Source organism: Crocuta crocuta, unplaced genomic scaffold, assembly GCF_008692635.1.
Source record: "Crocuta crocuta isolate KB4526 unplaced genomic scaffold, BGI_CrCroc_1.0 scaffold586, whole genome shotgun sequence".
Lineage (NCBI taxonomy): Eukaryota > Metazoa > Chordata > Mammalia > Carnivora > Hyaenidae > Crocuta > Crocuta crocuta.
In genome coordinates, this window is record NW_027532407.1 from 1,557,780 (window position 1) to 1,576,991 (window position 19,212).

A 19,212-nucleotide genomic window follows, 5' to 3' on the forward strand; every position below is an offset into this window, starting at 1 on the left:
TTCAATATAGGAAAATAAAATAAGATCTGAGCTTGTGTTTACAATAAACTGTAAGGTCAGTACTTTGCCAGTCACACTGCTTATGTGACATTTACTTTTTAAACAAAAGCTATTTTTGTAAAAAGTTTCCTCACTAATGAACAAATCAGAATTTTATACCAGTTAATCCAATCAATGATGCTGAAACAAGCCTATGTTCTCAACCTTGAAGATATAAAGATAAACCGTGTTTAACACTCTGTAATGTTTTTATTTTGAAGACCGTGTAGGAAAGCGTCTGTGTAGCAAAAATTTAAAGTATTTAAACCTCCCATTTCACCATTACTTTTATAGTATGTTTGAAGTTACTGGCACAGGATTTTTATTTAAAACCCCACACCCCACTTTTTTATACACACATAGTTATAGCTGATAAATTTCTTGTATTCAAGTAAAAAATAATAGCCTTCCATTGAAATATATCTGTAAATCTTTTAATAGCTTTAATTCTAAAACAAAATTTTTATCCACAGAATCTGAACTCCTTTTACTTCTTTTCCAAACTTACCAGACTAATAAAGCCAAGAATTTTTAGCTTCCTCCTACCCCACAAACAAAACACAGTAACTTTCTAAATCGAAATGGCCTTTTTCTTTATTTTTTCAGAGTATAATTTCTTTGGGGAGCCAAACTGTTTCATTTTAATCCACAAGTTGTCATTAATTCAATCTTGCCTAGGACGCCATTGCAATGTTCATTTTTAATTTTTGGAGTTCACTTCTTATGTAAGTTTTCTCCAAATCAAAAGGGAAACCCTCTTGCTTCTAGCAGACTCTGCATAGAAAAGGTAAATTGTTCCAGTGGCTTCAAATAAGTTTATGTAGCTATAAAGAATCACAAAAAACAAGTTTTACCCTTTTCCATGTTGTCTTGATAAGGTTAAAAGCAAGAGACTCTTAAGTCAAGATTTCTCCTTCTACAATTTGTTCAAACAGAACATTAAAATACTAAATACTTTTGTTTCTCCTGTTAACAGCTCTTGTGAATTGGGTAGTTTTCCAATCAGCCATTATTTTCAAAGGTTCTTTTTCTGGGTTGAGAATCTGTCTTTTATATGCAATTTTGTAAGGGGTTATATTTTGATCAATATTACTTTAAAAGATTTGACTATATTAATTCCTGATATTTACAATATTTACTCCAGAGTTTTAATGGTTTGTAAAATAGACACACAAAAACGGCATCTAAAAAAAAAAAAAATCCAGTTCTGGAAACAACAATGAAGCTCATCAGGAAAATGGGAAAAAAAAGACTAAATAGATCACCTATTTCATACATTTGGCACTGGGTGACCCAATGAAGAATCATTTTAATTTAATCATTTAAAAAAATTTTTTTCAAAAAAGATTAACATACACAAGAGGATATATATTCAGAAATACTTAGAGGAAGACACATAAAATTAAAATACACTTAAAAATATTGTTGTAGTTTTCATTTTCTACTCCTGAAACAAAAATAAGCCATTTATCAGTAAGTGCATTTTTTTCATGGAGAAAATATTTATTAGTTTTCAAATGATCACATCATACAAATATTACAGAATTAGTCATTCTAGGAAAAAAAATTAGCTTATACTAATAATCATAAAATAAACACTGAAAAATATAGGATTGCATAGTGACATGAAATATTTAAAAATCTGAAAGGAAAATGTATCAAAATAAAAGTTTAAATAAACAAATCAGTTCACATTAATATACAAAAAGTTTCACTTTTAAATAGCTTTTAGTGGCATAAGGTGAATGGAAATGCACTTACATTTCTTTTGCACACTTTAAGGAACAGAGCTAAAATTTAATCAAAGCATGAGGTTAAGAGATTAAATCACTTTTCATCTTTAAAGCTGAAACAAAAGGCTAATCGCACAGGCCATAAACTGGTTGGTTCTGTGGTTCAAAGGGTTCAACTAACTTAATATCCAAGCAAATTTCACTTTCAGTTCCCCTCAGTTCTTTCTAAAATGTTGTGTTATTATTGTGTGATTTATATATGTCTGTAAAGACTCTTTCATATTTAATAAAAACAAATCAAGCATACAACACTGTAATCATTCATGGGAATTCAGAGCTCCCTATGGAAATTTTAATTCAAATTGATCTTTTAAACCTTTAAGTACTATACAAAAATTCATAACTAATGAGAAAAAACAAACAAACAAACAAACAAAAAGGTCTCATAGAAAGAGAGGCTACAGGCCAGGTTATAACTTAGCAAATGTGGTTCCTTAAGACCTTCAAGATCCCTACAACATTGTAGAGGCTTCCATATTAATAACTCTAGGATTCTTATTCCTAAAATGTATATCAATAAAACAAACTGGCAGCATCAAGTAACTTTTAAAAACTTCTTTAATAGCTTTTGACTGATCAGTTAATAGATGCCAAAGAGAAAAATAGAAACATTTTAATAACTACTTCTGTTTGGATTAACTGTTTTGCAACACTTATTCATATGTGGAAGCTTATGCCAATACTACTAATTGCCTGTGCTCTATAAAATATGTCTTTGTTTCAGTATATTCAAACTTTAGTACGCCTTCAATATAGAATAGCTCATATTTAACAGGTATTTACTACTTTAGAAGACCGAACAAGCTACTTTGATCTCAAAAGATGTCTTTGCTACTTCTAAACTGGAATCTTTGTTGACTTGACAAATATGAATTAAGGCTCAAGAGCAGAAAAAGATAAGCTAAAAGAGTGTGTCCTAATACTAAAAGTAATTTGGGGATAATTAAGAAGTTCACCTTTTATTTACTAGTTCCTTTCAGGGTCAGGCAACAAAAAACTAATTTCCTAAGTGGATCTCCTGTACTAAAAACGTTTGCCTGCTTCGGTAAGGTGATTTTCAATCCCACAAATCTTTTAAGTGAAACAGAGAGCTGCTTTTAAAAGAAAGGAGTCTCTCACACTTTCTCTATTTCAGTCTTCTGAACAGAAAGGAATATTTGCATGGCCATGTAAAACTCCAATCTGAAAACATTACTTCATTATTTGAGCCTTTCCGTTTCGAGACCAAGAATACACGAGAATAGATCTTAAAGTTTATCAATGACAAGATCAGGTGGCTCTCTCATCCTTGTGTCTTCTAGACATAGTGCGTGGCTCCGTTCACCACTGCCTTCCAAACTGCAGGTGCTGCATGTGTGACACATATCATCCATGAAGGCTCTGCTAGAAGAATTCCTTTTGCTGAAGAAGTATGATGTTTACCAGTTGAAAGAAATCTGGGCAATTAGAGAACAAATAAACCGGTCTCCCATTATCAAGATACCTGGAGTCACAGAAGGAATCCACCAAGGAAAAATGAAAACTTGCCAAAGACACCAAAGTCATGTTCTACCCATTGTAGATGATAAGAACTTCCTGGAGTCAAATCCTACCCTTGGCATCAAAGAAACTAAGAGAAAACCATCTTAATGCCATGGGAAACATCTAGGACAAGGCTCTTTTGCCACAAATAACATTACTCCTAGGGACTGGAAAACTACTTATGAGCATATATTTAACATAGCTTTCAAGGATAGTATATCCTGAAACTTATATTCATTCACATTTATCTTGTTAAAGAATGAAGCCTCAATTTGACAGTAAAACCATAATGGTACTATCATTATATCTTCTAAAAGATCTAATTAATATGAAGTCCTAAAGTTTGAGGTAGGAAAAAGACCAAAAAGTTCTCTCTAACAGGGTAGGATAACACGTGGACATCAGACTTGTGCAAATTAGGAGAGTTCAGATGTCCAGCTTGCCCAAAGATGAAATACAAAAACTTCTTAATTACCTTCTGGTAATAGAAGAGCACTTAGAAGTCCACTAATACCATTAAACATTAAAATGGGCAAATATTCCTTTTTAAAATTCCTGTAGAATTACACAGGCAGTCACCAAGTCTAGTGCCCCAAATCATCCACTGCTTTAATTATCTGGAGAGAAAATTAAATAAATTTTAGGTCTCTTTTCTGAATGGGCACTAGTTAGCATTCTCAGAAAAAAAAAAAAAAACGGATTGCAGCCCCACTTGGTTCTTATATGAACCCAAGGAGTACACCGATAGAATTAAATGGGCAATGGCCGGACACTCCAATCTATAAATAAACCCAAGTAAATAATGGAAAGCACCCACTTGTTTATTATCCTTTCCCACTCTCTCCAGAAGCTGGATATTCTGCCTCCAAGGGTTCAGTGGAGAAAGTGGACCCCTGACGTCAAAAGCTCTCCGTGGTCTTGGCTGTATCTGTGGTTCTAGGATCACTCCTTGCACCTCTGGTAGGAGAGAAGCACTGAAATAGAGAGCTGAATATAGATTTAAGAAAAAATTCTTATTAAGAAATTAACATTCTCTGGTCATTTGAGTTTGCAATGACTTATCCTCAGGATAAAAAGGAGCTACCTTTGGGCACACTTTCTTTAGTGCCTTCTTAATTTGAATTTTAGAAATCTGACACCACAAACGATTAATTCTACAGTAACTATTAAGAAGGGACCTATCTTGGTGTAAGCCATAACGTACTGTGACAAACCACCCAACTTCGAGTGGAAGACTGAATCAAAAAATGATAAATTATGACTGGAACAAGAGCACAGTAGCACAGTTGTCTTAAAGGGACAGGGAATGGAACTCAACCTCAGCTATATCAAAGGAGGAGTCCCAGTTAATTCTTCTGTCAAAGAGAAGAAGATGGATTGAAAAGGAGAAACAGAATAATCAAACAGAAATACTATTAAACTTTGGGAATTGTCTAAGAAGCTGAATTTGTTCTTTTTTTTTTTTTTTAAGTTTTCAGTACTTTAAAGACTTAAACTACAGTCCCATAGTATAGCAATACAAAGCTAAACCTTAATTTTATCAAGGTAGGACTACTGTCACTGAAAAAGATTTATTCTTCAAGCACTCATATTTAAAAGTCGGAGGGCAGAATAGTGGACATAGGTAATACAATCTAAAAATCTTTTTTAAAAATATGATCATTTGGTTTGGGGTCAAGAAGGACCAGAAAATAAATCATTAATGGCTACAATGCAGAAATTAAAGCAGTAAGATATACTAAAATAATAGATGATGATAAAGATACTGGAAAATAGTTTGCTTTATTATAGGAATAAGGTAAATAAGAGAAGGAAGTTCAAAGCACATAGCATTTGATCAAGGAAAAGCTGAAAGGAGAATAAGACAGGCAGATATGCATTTAAAGTTATAGGGACTGCAGGATAAATTTTAACAGTGGAAAACAACAGATCAATTATACTTTGTGGTACAGAGTGATATATCCCTATTACATTTCAGATCTTCTAAACAGAAAGGTGCCGCACATTCCTGATGTATAGAACATAGTCACACTATTCTATTTCATGGACATGTTATATTTGGAGATAAATTAAGAAAAAAAACTGCTATTGAGTAATTTTCCTCTCTCACGCCAACTGGTTATCACAAGGGTTCCTTACCTGTTAGTGGAACGAGGACTGTGCTCTCTTGTTCTCTATCAATCAACCAACAAAGGTTATAGTCTCAGCACTAAGAAGGTAGCGACCAACCAAAGTTAGTGTTTTAATGCCTTCACTTCCTCCTGGCTCTGCCAGCCAGTTTGGAAATATACCAACACAGCTGAAAAGGAATCGTTATTCCATTACCTAACAACATTTTTTTTTAAGCCTGAAGAAGAAAGAACAAGCTAACCCTTCTGCTTTAGGAACATATTCAATTCTGTACAAGTGAGAAATGAAAACAGTTTGGACTGCAAAAAGAAAATCTATGACTCTAACCATCAAATCTGTGATTTCCAAAATGTAAAGAAGTGAAAAAAGAAATCTAAAAGAGGTCAAGGGGGGGTGAAACTGCCATCTAGCAAGAAATATCAAATAAATAACTACAAAAGTATTTTATAAGCCTATGTGGCAGCTATTTTCTTATTTTAAGTTTCCAATAAATTTTAAATCCTAAGGTCTTTTAGTTTTAAAGACTATTCATTTTGAGCAGTAGCTTGTAACAGTATTTTACAGCATAATCACACTGAGGAGGTATATGGCGGATGATAAGAGGAAAGAAGTACAAATTAGGAAAAGATCTGAATAATAAATATCTCAAGAACTGCACTCTAATTAGATATTTTCAGGAGTCCAAAAACAAAAATATAAACAAAAACCCAAAAACCCACTATAATCCCAAAAAGATCAACAAGGTATTCCATACTTGGGAGTTCGTAAGGTGTGACTTCTTAACAGATGAGAAAGGTTTAGAATTAACACATCAGAGCTATCTTATTTATGTATTCATTGTACCTATGGTAGTCCCCCCAACGCACACAAAGACACACACACACACACCCGTAGTGTACCAGTCTTATGTAGTAGTAGCTATCTTATTTATGTATTCATTGTGGCTACAGTAGTCCTCCCAACACACACACACACACACACACACACACACCCCTTAGTAATACCTACAAAACCCCCAAGGTTTTGCTTTCCTAGGTTCCAATTACTCTGTTCAACCATGATCTAGAAGCAGATGATCCTCTTTCTGACACACCGTCAGGAGGTAAACAGCAGCCTAATGCTATGTCACAATGCATAGGTCATTCATTTCACTTCATCTCATCTCTAAGCATTTTATCATCTCACATCATCATGAGAGAAAGAAGGGTGAATACAGTGAAATAAATTCTTTTGAAAGACAGACCACATTCACATAACTTTTATTAGGGTATCTTGTTATAATTGTCCATTATTAGTTCATTATTAGTTACTGTTGTTAGTCTCTCACGTGTCTAATTTACAAATTAAACTTTATCACAGGTATGTTACGTACAAGAAAAAATACAGTATATACAGGGTTTGGTACTATCTGTGTTTTCAGATATCCACTCGGAGTCTTGGAACGTAACCCATATAGATAAGGAGGAATACTGTAAATAGGTGCTACTACAGAAGTATTTTTTACATTATGAAAAAACCACCCTCTAGTCTTTTCTAATCAATTTCCTTAACAAATCATTCTTTTTCATTTCTAATATTTCAATACAAACTAATAAGATTAAAGATTTCCAAATTAATGAGATCTAAGTAAACCTTAACTAAAGATATAGTTTTAAAAAATAAATTCTGAAACTATGACCAAGATGTGATTTTCCAAATTTCCCAGTTTTCCTTTATTTTTAAATAATAATCAATAGTAACAATATATCTGATTTACAATACAGGTAAAAAGGGAGCATTCCATTTTGGAACAGGAGACATAACTGGTAAAGTTTTTTTTTAAGTTACAGGCTCACTTAACTTTGAAAATGAAAAACAACTCCCAGGAAATATCTTGCTCAGGTTAACAGTGGGCTACGTTTACAATTTCTCCTTCAATAGGAGCTCTAAACCCTTGATTTACATACCACACCCCATGGAATTTATAAATTAAAAATACAAACATATTTTTTTTTAATGTCCTTAGGCTGGGTTATAGGGCTGAAGAAGTAGATACACTCATAAAAACTTCTCCCAAGCAAAATTATTTTCAAGATATAACTTCTTTATTTTGCCATGAGAACCAAAGCTTATGGATTCAACATATCCAATACTCAAAAATGACAGATTTCCCTAAATAGAAATTATTTTGAATCCTTGAGGAGAGCTGATATCTCTCTTGCTTCAGGAGTTAATTATTTATGATAACTGTGGATTTGATAATATATCATTTATAAAGAGAAATGTAAAGGCACTTACAAAATGAGATGATTATTCAAACAAAAAAATAGCAACCTTTGTGAGACTACCATCGATAAGGCTCTTAAGAATAACACAGTAGGATTTTACCTAACTCTATTTTAACAAACAGCATTCTTCTATGTGATGTTTACAGAGATGAAAATAAGCATTCCACTGGAGAACCTGTATTTCAACCACTAGAAAATAAATCCTAAAACAAAGCTAACAAAATCACCTGTGCTAAATGCCACAAAGGAACTCAAATGAATTTTAGGAGGTCTATTAATCCAGTAGTACTTCAATATAATCATTTTAACATTATCCGTAAGTATTTAAATTTTCAAAGATTCTTACTGAAAATCCAGTTATATTCAAATCAGAAAAAATAAACATATTTCATATATAAACACCACTCTGAGAAATTCTCCCAAAATATGCAAACTAGACTATATGCAAGAATTGTTCTCAAAACTAAATTATTAAACGAGCATATACTGTTTATTAGTTTTAAGCATTTCTAATACCAAAGAAAAAGGCTAAGCCTAATCATTTTTAAGCAGTAAAAGGCAATATGTTTCTACAAAGACTATTTCTATTCCTTTGTTTTATAACTGACTGAAATTGAACTTACTTACAGATTATTTATAAAGCAAAACATTCTACACTAAACTGGAAGCATGAGGTAACATATTCTCATTTTTTATCACTCATTCTTACTGGTTCTAAGGCACGTCTATAAAAAAATTTTCTCACAAAACCCTTCAAATGCCCAGGAGAGTCCCAGCTGCACTAAGAAGAAAATCAAAGAACAACCTTAACTGAAACCATGAGAGTCTATCTCCAGGCCCTAGAAGGATGCTTGGCACAGTTCATTCAGTAAATATTATACAAATGAATGAAGTCTACTGATCAAAAAACAAAAAGAAAAGAATTCTGTCAAGTGGCTGGTGTCTAAAGTAGACACTAAAAAGTTCAACTTTCCAATCCGAAAGAAAATAAAATCAAAAGTATTACTTTCATGGATCTCTTTGGGGGTCATCAGGTTCTAGGATTAATTTTTCAATATGATCGTCAGAAATTTCAAATGTATCTTAGGATGATACAAATTTTAGCTAAATTTTAACACCTGTTATAGATTTTCTAATGTTCTTTTCCAGATTTAAATTTAGTAAGAAAGAAACCAGATATTGCCAGAACACCCAACTTTAAATTTTCAGTTAGAGAAAGTGAAATCTTACCAGAAAGCAAACAAATGAGCAAATAAAGCCAGCTACCTTAGCATTAGCCACGGTACTGTAATGACTTTTGGAGGAAAAGATTACTTCTAAACTTCAATCTTGTATATGTGCTCATGTAGGACACACCTCAAAAACACCAAAATAAGGAAGAAAGCCTGAAGCATTAAGGAATGTATACCAAATATGAAGATACACACTTATCATGGAAAGCAATTTCCTATAAGAAAGTTGTAATGAGAATGATGAACCCTAACCACTAGAATGTGTCAAGAACTACCAAATTCCAGGATTTACCACTATATTTTCCATTCTTCATTTTGGAAAAGATACTATCCAAAAATGTTATTGGGATTCAAGTTACTCCACTAGGTTTAAACATCAAGTATTTGTCAAAAGATAAACAAGAAAGAGACAAGTAATGTGTCTTCATGTTCCACTGATTAAGGTAGATGATGAAATAAAACAGATAAAGAAACAATGCACAATACATTTTTCAAAAGAGTTAATCCACTACAGAATAAAAGATAAAACACAATCATAAAAAATATATCAACTATTAAAAAGTCAACTTTAGGATCAAGACTAAACATTTAAATATGCCAATGCCTCTTTTGAATGAAAAAAGGCTTCTAGATTTGACCCAAAAAAAAAGAAAACCTTAGTGAATGTCTATTGTAAGAAAACTCTCTAAATTAGTCTTGCAAATTCTTTTCAAAATTAACACAGCGCATTATTTTTACCACTTTTTCACCTGTTTATATTGCTAGTATGAAATATTTGGCTTTGTTCTTACAATGGCCGGCATACTCTGAAGTACATATAAGGTATGGGTGGGTGTGGGGGGAGTACTGCTTTTTTATTTCATTTTTTTTTAATGTTTTATTTATTTCTGAGAGAGAGAGACACCATGAGCAGGGGAGGGTCAGAGAGAGAGGGAGATACAAAATCTGAAGCGGGCTCCAAACTCTGAGCTGGCTGTCAGCACAGAGCCCGTTGCAGGGCTTGAACCCATGAACCGTGAGATCATGACCTGAGCCAAAGTCAGACGCTTAACCGACTAGGCCACCCAGGCATCCCTGATTTCATTTTTTAATTCCAGGATCTTGTGTGGTGCTATTTCCCTAAAGATTCAGAAACATGAATAGAAAAGACTATAAAAAGAAAAAGTGTGTTTTATGAATTATGCTGTCATTATATTAATTCCTTTGTAACACTTATCCAACTATGACAAGAAATACACAAACAACAAAAAGATGTTAAAGAATTAAAATTCAAAAGGTTCTGATCAAGCAAGATTCACTAATGGGATGCTAAAATTAAAAGGGGGGAAATAATGAGAAACAAGGCATTTACAGTGTCTCAAATTATCTCCCCACAAAAATAACTTGCTATTTGCAAGGGGAAAAAGAGTAATTTTTAAGAGTATAGAAACTTAGCAGGCACCTCCTTAGCCAAATCAAAGTAACATCACCAATAAGGGAAGAAATCAATATTACATTTCTCCTGACACAATGCACTGATAAGGACAATATTTCTGTGGCATTCCTGCCAAAAACGCACTAGCCCAATCTGATCACCAGAAAACATCAAACACAAACTGAGGGACATTCTAACTAGCTACTCTTCAAAAGTGTCAAACTCAAAAAAGGCAAAAAGACAGAATGAAGAAGTATCTCAGACTGGAGGAGACTAGGGAGACAGGAGAATTAAGTACAACAGTATGAGATCTTAGATTAGATCCTGGACCAGAGAAAGGTCATTTAGTGAATGGACAATGGTCAAAATTCAAATAAAGTTTATAGACTGGTTAGTATCAACATTAATTCCTGATTTGTTCTATGGTTATATAAAATATGACTATTGGGGAAAACTGAGTGAAGTATATGAGAACTCTATGAACTAACTTACAACTTGTTGGTAAGTCTAAAGTGTGCACAGCCTGATGCAGGCTTGAACCCACAAACTATGAGATCACTACCTGAGCTGAAACTGAGTCGGAGATTTAACCAACTGAGCCCCTAAAATCATTTTAAAATAAAATTAAAAATAAAACATGAGACACTCTGCGAGTGCCTGGGTGGTTCAGTCAGTTAAGTGTCTGACTTAGGCTCAGGTCATGATCTTGTGGTTCACAAGTTCAAACCCCACACAGGGCTTAGGGCTGACAGCTCAAAGCCTGAAGCCTTCTTTGGAGTCTGCGTCTCCCTCTCTCTCTGCCCTCCCCCACTCGCATATGCTCTTTCTCTCAAAAATAAACATATAAAAAAATGAGAAAGTCTGAATAAGGTCCCATATTTGACACACCCATGGAATGTCCACTAAGAAATATAAATCTACATTTTCTAATTTGAAAAGCTTACACTAATCTTTCTTTAAAAACTAATCCTAATGGAAAAAGCAGGATTACATCATATTCTATACTAGTAACAGAAAATTAACCACATGGTGATAGTCTTAAGTTTTTAAGATCTTTAGTAAATAGTCCTCTATACAGAGAGCTGATTCAGAAGAAAGTATGTAAGAGATCAAAAGAGAAAATCTTCCCGTCTACAAACAGAAAAACTAAATTATGTTTATGTCAAGTAACTAGTGTAGAAATTAACTTTAGACTACAGCAAACATATGATAGAATAGATGGATAAAAAAACAAAAACACTTCCAATTTAAATTATCATCTATGAACTTTTACTGCTGCATTATAAGAACAGAAGAATAACATATTCTGCTCATCTTTTCTTTTTTTTAATTTTTTTAAAATGTTTTATTTATTTCTAGGAGAGAGAGAGAGAGAGAGAGAGAGACAGTGTGAGCAGGGGAGGGTCAGAGAGAGAGGGAGTCACAGACTCTGAAACAGGCTCCAGGCTCTGAGCTGGCAGTCAGCACAGAGCCCGACGCGGGGCTCGAACCCACGAACCACAAGACCGTGACCTAAGCGACGGTTGGACGCTTAACCGACTAAGCCACCCAGGCGCCCCTGCTCATTTTTTCTTTAAAAATGTCCATAGGAAACAAAGTTCAGTGTCATAAATGTCCCTCTTGCATTTTTGTTTTACTTAAAAATGATGAAACTCCCAAATAGTTTTTTAATTTAAAATTATTTAAGTAATCTCTACATACAAGGTAGGGCTCGAACACACAACCCAAGATCAAGAGTCACATGCTATTCTACCTGAGCCAGCCAGGCATCCCCTACCAAACAATTTATTTTACTTTCAACTATAAAATGAGTTACAAATATTCATGACCTTCAGGTGCCTGGGTGGCTCAGTCAATTAAACCTCGACTCGATTTTGGCTCGGGTTCCTGAGTCCAGAACCCTGCTCAATTGTTCTCTCTCTCTCTCAAAAACAAATTTTAAAAAATTTATTTTATTTTTTTAACATTTATTGAGCTTAGTATATAGCAAGAAATATATTATGCATTTTATATGTACTGCCTCATTCAATCCTCTAACTCTGACATATACAATATTAAAATAATCACAACTTTATTGATAACAAAACTAAGGCACAAAGGAGTAAAGTAACTCACCTAAGATCATACACCTAGTAAGCTACAGAGCAGGAAATTCAAAACCACTTTGTCTCTAGGATCATGAGTTTTAACTAATTTTATACTTTTCCAAGTCATATTATTTTCATTAACATAATATTTTTCTTTTTTAATACTCAGCATATGACAAACTGCTAAAATAAACATTCTGGGGGCACCCGGGTAGCTCAGTGGGTTAAGCACCCAAATCCTTGATGGCAAGGATTTGTGAGTTCGAGCCCCAAATAGGACTCTGAGCTGACAGTGTGGAGCTTGTTTGGGATTCTCTCTCCCTCTCTCTCTGCCCCTCCCCTTCCCTCCCTCCCTCTCTCTCTCTCTCAAAATAAATAAACTTAACAAAACCTCTCCAAAGGCTTTCCACTGCCCTCAGAATAAAATATTCATGTTAAATAAATATACATACATTCTAAGTAGAATTCTGAAATTCTTGCCTTCAATTTCATTTAAACATAGATCAGTTGGGGGGTGCCTGGGTGGCTCAGTCAGTTAAGGGTCCAACTTTGGCTCAGGTCATGATCTCATGGTTTGTGGGTTCGAGCCCCATGTCAGGCTCTGTGTTGACAGCTAGCTCAGAGCCTGGAGTCTGTCTTCGGATTCTGTGTCTCCCTCTCTCTCTCTCTCTCTCTGACCTTCACCTGCTCATATTGTCTCTATCTCTCTCTCAAAAATAAAAAAATAATAATTAGAAAAAAACCATAGACCAGTTGATAGTTATTTGCTTTGTCATTTGTATCAACCTATGAAAGTCTGACAAGACAGTAAAACTTAGAAAGTATAGCAAAACTCACTATCTGCAAAATACATCTAGAAACATGTTTCTACTGAACCTGAAAAACCTGTATCTAAAAGTATATTGGAGGGGCATCTGGGTGGCTTAGTCGGTTAAGCGTCTGACCTTCGCTTAGGTCATGATCTCGCGGTTCGTGGGTTCAAGCCCCACGTCGGGCTCTGTGCTGACTGCCAGCTCAGAGCCTGGAGCCTGTTTCAGTCTGTGACTCCCTCTCTCTCTGACCCTCCCCTGCTCACACTCTCTCTCTCTCCTAGAAATAAATAAAACATTAAAAAAAATAAAAAATAAAAAATAAAATAAAAGTATATTGGAATAGTATTCAGAAAGGTCTCTTACTTTTAACTGTCTACCAAGAAGATGCAGAAAGGTTTTTTTAAGTTGAATTTCTAGTCAGCATATCTACTGACTTGCCTAACAAACAATACATATGATATTCTTTTAAATGCCTAAGAATTTCATAAAGAGTTTAATTATCTTAATGTAATTTAAACATATCTACAACTTAAGTCATCATTTCTATTATGAGCATGATTAAAATAATAATCTGGCAAAAGAAATTAGATTTTATTCTCTACTGATTGACAGCTCAATTCTGCTACCTAGAGAACAAGATTTGGTTTATTACAGAGTAAACAATATTCTCTATGGATGTTGTAGTTGTCCTAAATTGCAATATATTTTAAAATTTATAGATATAGCTTGCAATGTACCTGCTCAAATTCTTCTATTTTAAGAGGAGATCAAAAAAAGGTCACTTGCCTCTTCATCTTAATTGGAGTCTAATATAAACTGATATAATATAATCATAAATGTAAACATGGTATTAGAAGCAATATAACTTCATATAACAGTTACATAAGAATAGGGTGTTTTCCAATTCTTTAGGCTTTTTAAAAAACAAAACAGATATCTAATATAAATAATGCCTTCAAGATATTACTCTATTCTATTGTATGTAATTGAGCCTACAGGGTCAATGTCCAGACAAGTTATTTACCAGTGACAATAAAAAAAAGTCATAATATCAATAGCGTTCATGAGTTTTAGAGAGAGGGAATTCGTTCCATTGGAAATTAAGAAAGCATGTATTGATCAACTAATCAGGTAGTTAATTACTAAATAGTAATGAGAATATACACCAGTAAAATGAGAAATACCTGTTCTGAGATGCTATTCTATATTTAAGTCCTGGAAAAATACTTTAATCCTGGTAATTTACTGACCATTCAACACTTTCACAAATCTGATTCTACTTTCCAAACATTTGGGGTATAAGACTTTATTATCACACATCTATATCTTGAAAGGGAAAATATTGTCAAAAATAGTAAAAAGGCATGAAGGGAAAAGAATATCACCACTATCAAGTTAATAATTTAAGAATATGATTTGATATAATTTAAGAAATACAATTTGATATAAGGCATACAGGAAGTTTAGTTAGCATTACATAGGCTATCAATAAAATTTTGTAAAAGCCACAAGAGATCTTGGATTAAGCCCTTGAAAGTGCCAATACTACTCAAGTTCTCAACATAGCATCTGAGACAACTTTACATATGGGTGTACCTTCATTAATAAATGAAATGCATGGGGGCTCCTGGGTGGCTCAGTCAGTTAAGACTCTGACTCTTGGTCTCAGCTCAAATCATGATATTGTTCCTGAGTTCAAGCTCTCCATTGAGTTCTGTGCTAAAAGCAGGGAGCCTGCTTAGGAATTCCCTCTCTCCCCCTCTCTCTCTACCCCTTCCCCAGTGGTGTACTCTCAAAAATAAACAAACTTAAAACCAAAAAAAAGAAATGAAGTGCATGTATATTCCTTCACATATTTTAGTAAGTCACTCTTTAAATTTTACTGAATATAGTACCTTAAAGCAGAAAAAAAATCTCTTTACAGTCCTCCTTCAAATCTTCTGAAACAGTCAAATGCAGCCAGTAGTTTAAAAGATTCTGACTTTCTGCAGTTTTACAGTGGTCCATCTTCAAAAACATTCCCAAAAAAACCAAAACCCCTTCCTTAAGCAACCAACGTCATCTTCTGACACATCTCCAATAACCATTCTTTTCACTCCTTTGATAAATCTTTAATCCCCAAAAGACTTCAATTTTTCTACTCAGAATGTGACATCCCTTTTGGTACTTTCTTAATCCATTTCTGAAATAAGTGTAACATAGGGAATGGATAAATGAGAGATGATAACGTTTAGTTTGGCTCCTACATTTTGTTAGCAACATCAAGCTTTAACTCTAAAATGTAAGACACACAAAGTTAGTAAAATGTTCTACATTAATGGTAATCAAAGAACAGAACAATCTGATCGGCCTCCCTATCTCTGAGTTGTTTACAGAGTTAACATCGTAGTTCTTTCTATCCTATTCACAGATTTCCCCCAGAAATATACTAACTCATATGAAGTCTATCCCTAAGGTCTGCAAACCATTTACAATGACAGGGCCAATTAAATGAGGCTGCAAATATGTCAGTGCCATAGTTCTCAAAATATGTTCTGAAACTTCTGCCAGATGGTTCACTTGGTATATATATTCACATGACAACAATTTTACTTTTATTTCTAATATAAATCAAATACTTATGAAAAATAGGGTGGTATAGCAGAAAAGGAACTGTTAGGGGTAGAATAATAATTACAGAGATGAGATCCAGTTGGAGTCTGTCACCATTACTTAACTATATGACCCAGAACACTTTTCTCATAGAAAATGAACGAGATTAACATTTCCCAAAGTATGTTACGAGGAACACAAGTTCTACAGGACATTAATAAATGTCAGATGACCAAAAAGGTTGGTAAGGTTGGTGGTGGTGGTCAATGAACAAAATTGTCTATCTTCTGCAGAATTTCTCAGTCTTTAATACATTAAAAGGCAATGTCAACCTCCAAGATGTATATAACTTTGCAAAAAGCATTCCCCAAAATTCCTGGGTTCTGGGAACTTTTTTTTTTTCTGGTTAAAACAACTGATATTTCTGGGGCGCCTGGGTGGCTCAGTCGGTTAAGTGTCTGACTTCAGCTCAGGTCATGATCTCACAGTCCATGGGTTTGAGCCCCAGGCCGAGCTCTGTGCTGACAGCTTAGAGCCTGGAGCCTGCTTCAGATTCTGTGTTTCCCTCTCTCTCTCTGCCCCTCCCTGCTCACACTCTGTCTCTCAAAAATAATTAAGCGTTTAAAAAAAGTTTTTTAATAAAAAAAAAAATACAGAACTGGTATTCCCAAAACACTAGCTTTGAAACTTTTATACTAGATTTCAAAATCCAGTTCAATGATTTTTTGAAACCTAAAAACCAGGTACTGACTAATTATCTTATTGAAAGCAAACTGATTAATTCCATTCATTCTAAGGAGATAGTCTTCAGTCCCATATGGGATTGAGTAGGGAACAGATGGTCTTCAGGGCACTATGCCCATCTAAAACAATCTTTACAATGAAAAAGTTTAAGAATCACTTGATTAGGGTAATAGTTCTATTTTGGAATATTAAACTGCTACAAGACACTATATTCCTTGCAAGTAACCCCCCCCACACACACACACACATAAAGGAAGGAAGGTGTGCTTTGTGACAACTTTTTTTTCTGTAAATTTAAGAATTTCAAAGCACTTTTCAAATAGTCAGATACGAATATAGCCCCAGCAGCCTCGATTCAGAAGAATTAATCCTTGATGCCTCTATTATAAGTAATAAATTCCCTTTTCTCATATGCATCTAGAATGCTGATACTAGATAACATACCATTCTTAGGAGGATTGAGAGTAGTCACTCTTTTCCTATAGGGATTAATTCTCTTATACAGCCCTAGGTGAGAAAAGCTATACCAAAAATATCACAAAGGTACAGAATCACTGGTTTAGAAGGCTATGGTGTGCAGAAAGTCTCTGAATATGTAAGCAAGCTTTTAATTTTAACTTACAGTGCTTATGAAAGGAATCATTCTTATTTGCACAGTAATAAAAGCAGCCACCATTTATAAAACTACTAAGAACTGAGCTAGGTATGTATTACAGCCTTTATCTCCTTTAATTCTCCCAACAACAGTGCCAAGGTAGCTATTACCCCCACTTCGCAGGTAAGAAAACTGGGCTTACATTTACATTTACAAAGGTCACACAATGAAGAGGAAGCATAAACAAGATTGGACATCAGATCTGATGCCAAAGCTAATGCTCATTAAACTCTACCTCATTGTCCCCTGTGCTCCTTGTTAATCCATAGCCTAGATTAATCAATTTATTTGAATTAAAAAGCTGTCATGCACACCATATACAAAAAGTAAGCATAATATAACTCAATTTGGATAATTCAGAAGATACATCAAGATCTTACGATGCTTTTTCAGAGTAATAGACAAAACTCTTGAACACCAAAACCATGACTTTTTTCCTTTTTATCCTTAGTACTTTTGTTCTGTGCTAGCATACATAACAAGCATTCAAGTATTTCTTAAGTAAATAAATCATCACAATACCAGGAAAGGTTATACTATAAAAAGCCTCACAGGCTAACAGACAACTGCTTAAACTAACTTGGGTAGTTTTTCTAAACTATTTTATATAGCTACATTTACAGATGTAGGCAACAAAAGTCTATTAAATTATCAGTTATCACCAGATCCCTCTTCTTTCCCTTCCATCTCCTTTAAAGGTCTTCTATACCTTTCTATTTCTGTTTCTTCTCCCCTACTCACGTGTTCAATCTCTAATGCACACCATTAAATGGCATTTACAGCATTTAGGTCATATATTTATAACCTGAAATACAACACAATTTGGGTTTTGTTAGGCCAATGTGTCTACTTGTTAAAAGCTTTTGTTGGGGCGCCTGGGAGGCTTAGTCGGTTAAGCGTCCGACTTTCGCTTGGGTCATGATCTCGCGGTTCGTGGGTTCGAGCCCCGCGTTGGGCTCTGTGCTGACTGCCAGCTCAGAGCCTGGAGCCTGTTTCAGTCTGTGACTCCCTCTCTCTCTGACCCTCCCCTGCTCATGCTGTCTCTCTCTCTCTCCTAGAAATAAATAAAACATTAAAAAAAAGAAAAAAAAAGCTTTTGTTGTAGCATACTGAATTCGTTTAATAAGGAAATTTAATAAGCTACTGGTAGATCCTCATGAGCTAATAAAAATTTGACTACAGCTAGAAGAGGAACTATATCTCTAAATACAAGAAAAAACACAAAGTGGGTTTCCATTTCATTAAAGGCAACCCCACTTTTAAAACATTCTTCCTTCAATGTGATTGCCTACATGGATTGGGGAGAATGGCAAATTTAGGCTTTCAATGTATTAATAAATGTCTAGAAATACAATCAACTTGTACAAGATATGAAAATCATATTAGTAGAAAGTGAAATTATGGAAAAAATGAATGACTTATATATTACATTACTATTAAATAAGTTATTATATCCTTTAAGATCTTTACAGTTAACTATAATTTTTTAAAAATTCCAATTGCTTCTTTCTATAGTTCCAATGTTTATAAATCAGGAAAAATATGATGAAAATGAAGGAAAGCAGTTCTACTGTAAAAACTTTAAAAAAAAATTTTTTTAATGTTTATTTTTGAGAGAGACAGAGCATGAACAGGGGAGGGGCAGAGAGGGAAACACAGAACTCGAAGCAGGCTGCAGGCTCTGCACTGACAGCATAGAGGCTGACGCAGGTCTCGAACTCACAAAGCATGAGATCATGACCTAAGCTGAGGTCAGACACAACTGATTGAGCCACCCAGACACCCCTCTACATTAAAAATCTTTAAATTAAAAGAACACCTAATGCAATATCTCATTAAAAAAAATAATAAACTCCCTCTTCTAAGATAATAAGCAAAAAGCCAAGGTAAATCCTGCTTTTCGGCTTAATATAAAACCATTCACAT

The 19,212-nt window shown here is 34.2% G+C and overlaps 1 protein-coding gene across 6 annotated transcripts in view; it reads right to left on the reverse strand.

The window, feature by feature from the left end:
- TSC22D1 (TSC22 domain family member 1) overlaps nucleotides 1–19,212 on the reverse strand; it is a 130,929-nt gene that overhangs the window by 92,753 nt on the left and 18,964 nt on the right. The window contains exons 2-4 of one of the 6 annotated variants that reach the window (XR_013338710.1): nucleotides 4,171–4,340; nucleotides 3,829–3,970; nucleotides 2,373–3,268 (exon numbers count right to left, since the gene is read on the reverse strand). The exons of 1 other annotated variant lie outside the window; for it this stretch is intronic. The gene's annotated coding sequence lies outside the window, so the exon portion shown is untranslated. Of the gene's footprint in view, nucleotides 1–2,372; nucleotides 3,971–4,170; nucleotides 4,341–19,212 lie in introns of those variants that run through there. 4 more of the 6 variants (XR_013338709.1, XR_013338708.1, XR_013338707.1 and 1 more) reach the window with 4 other exon arrangements.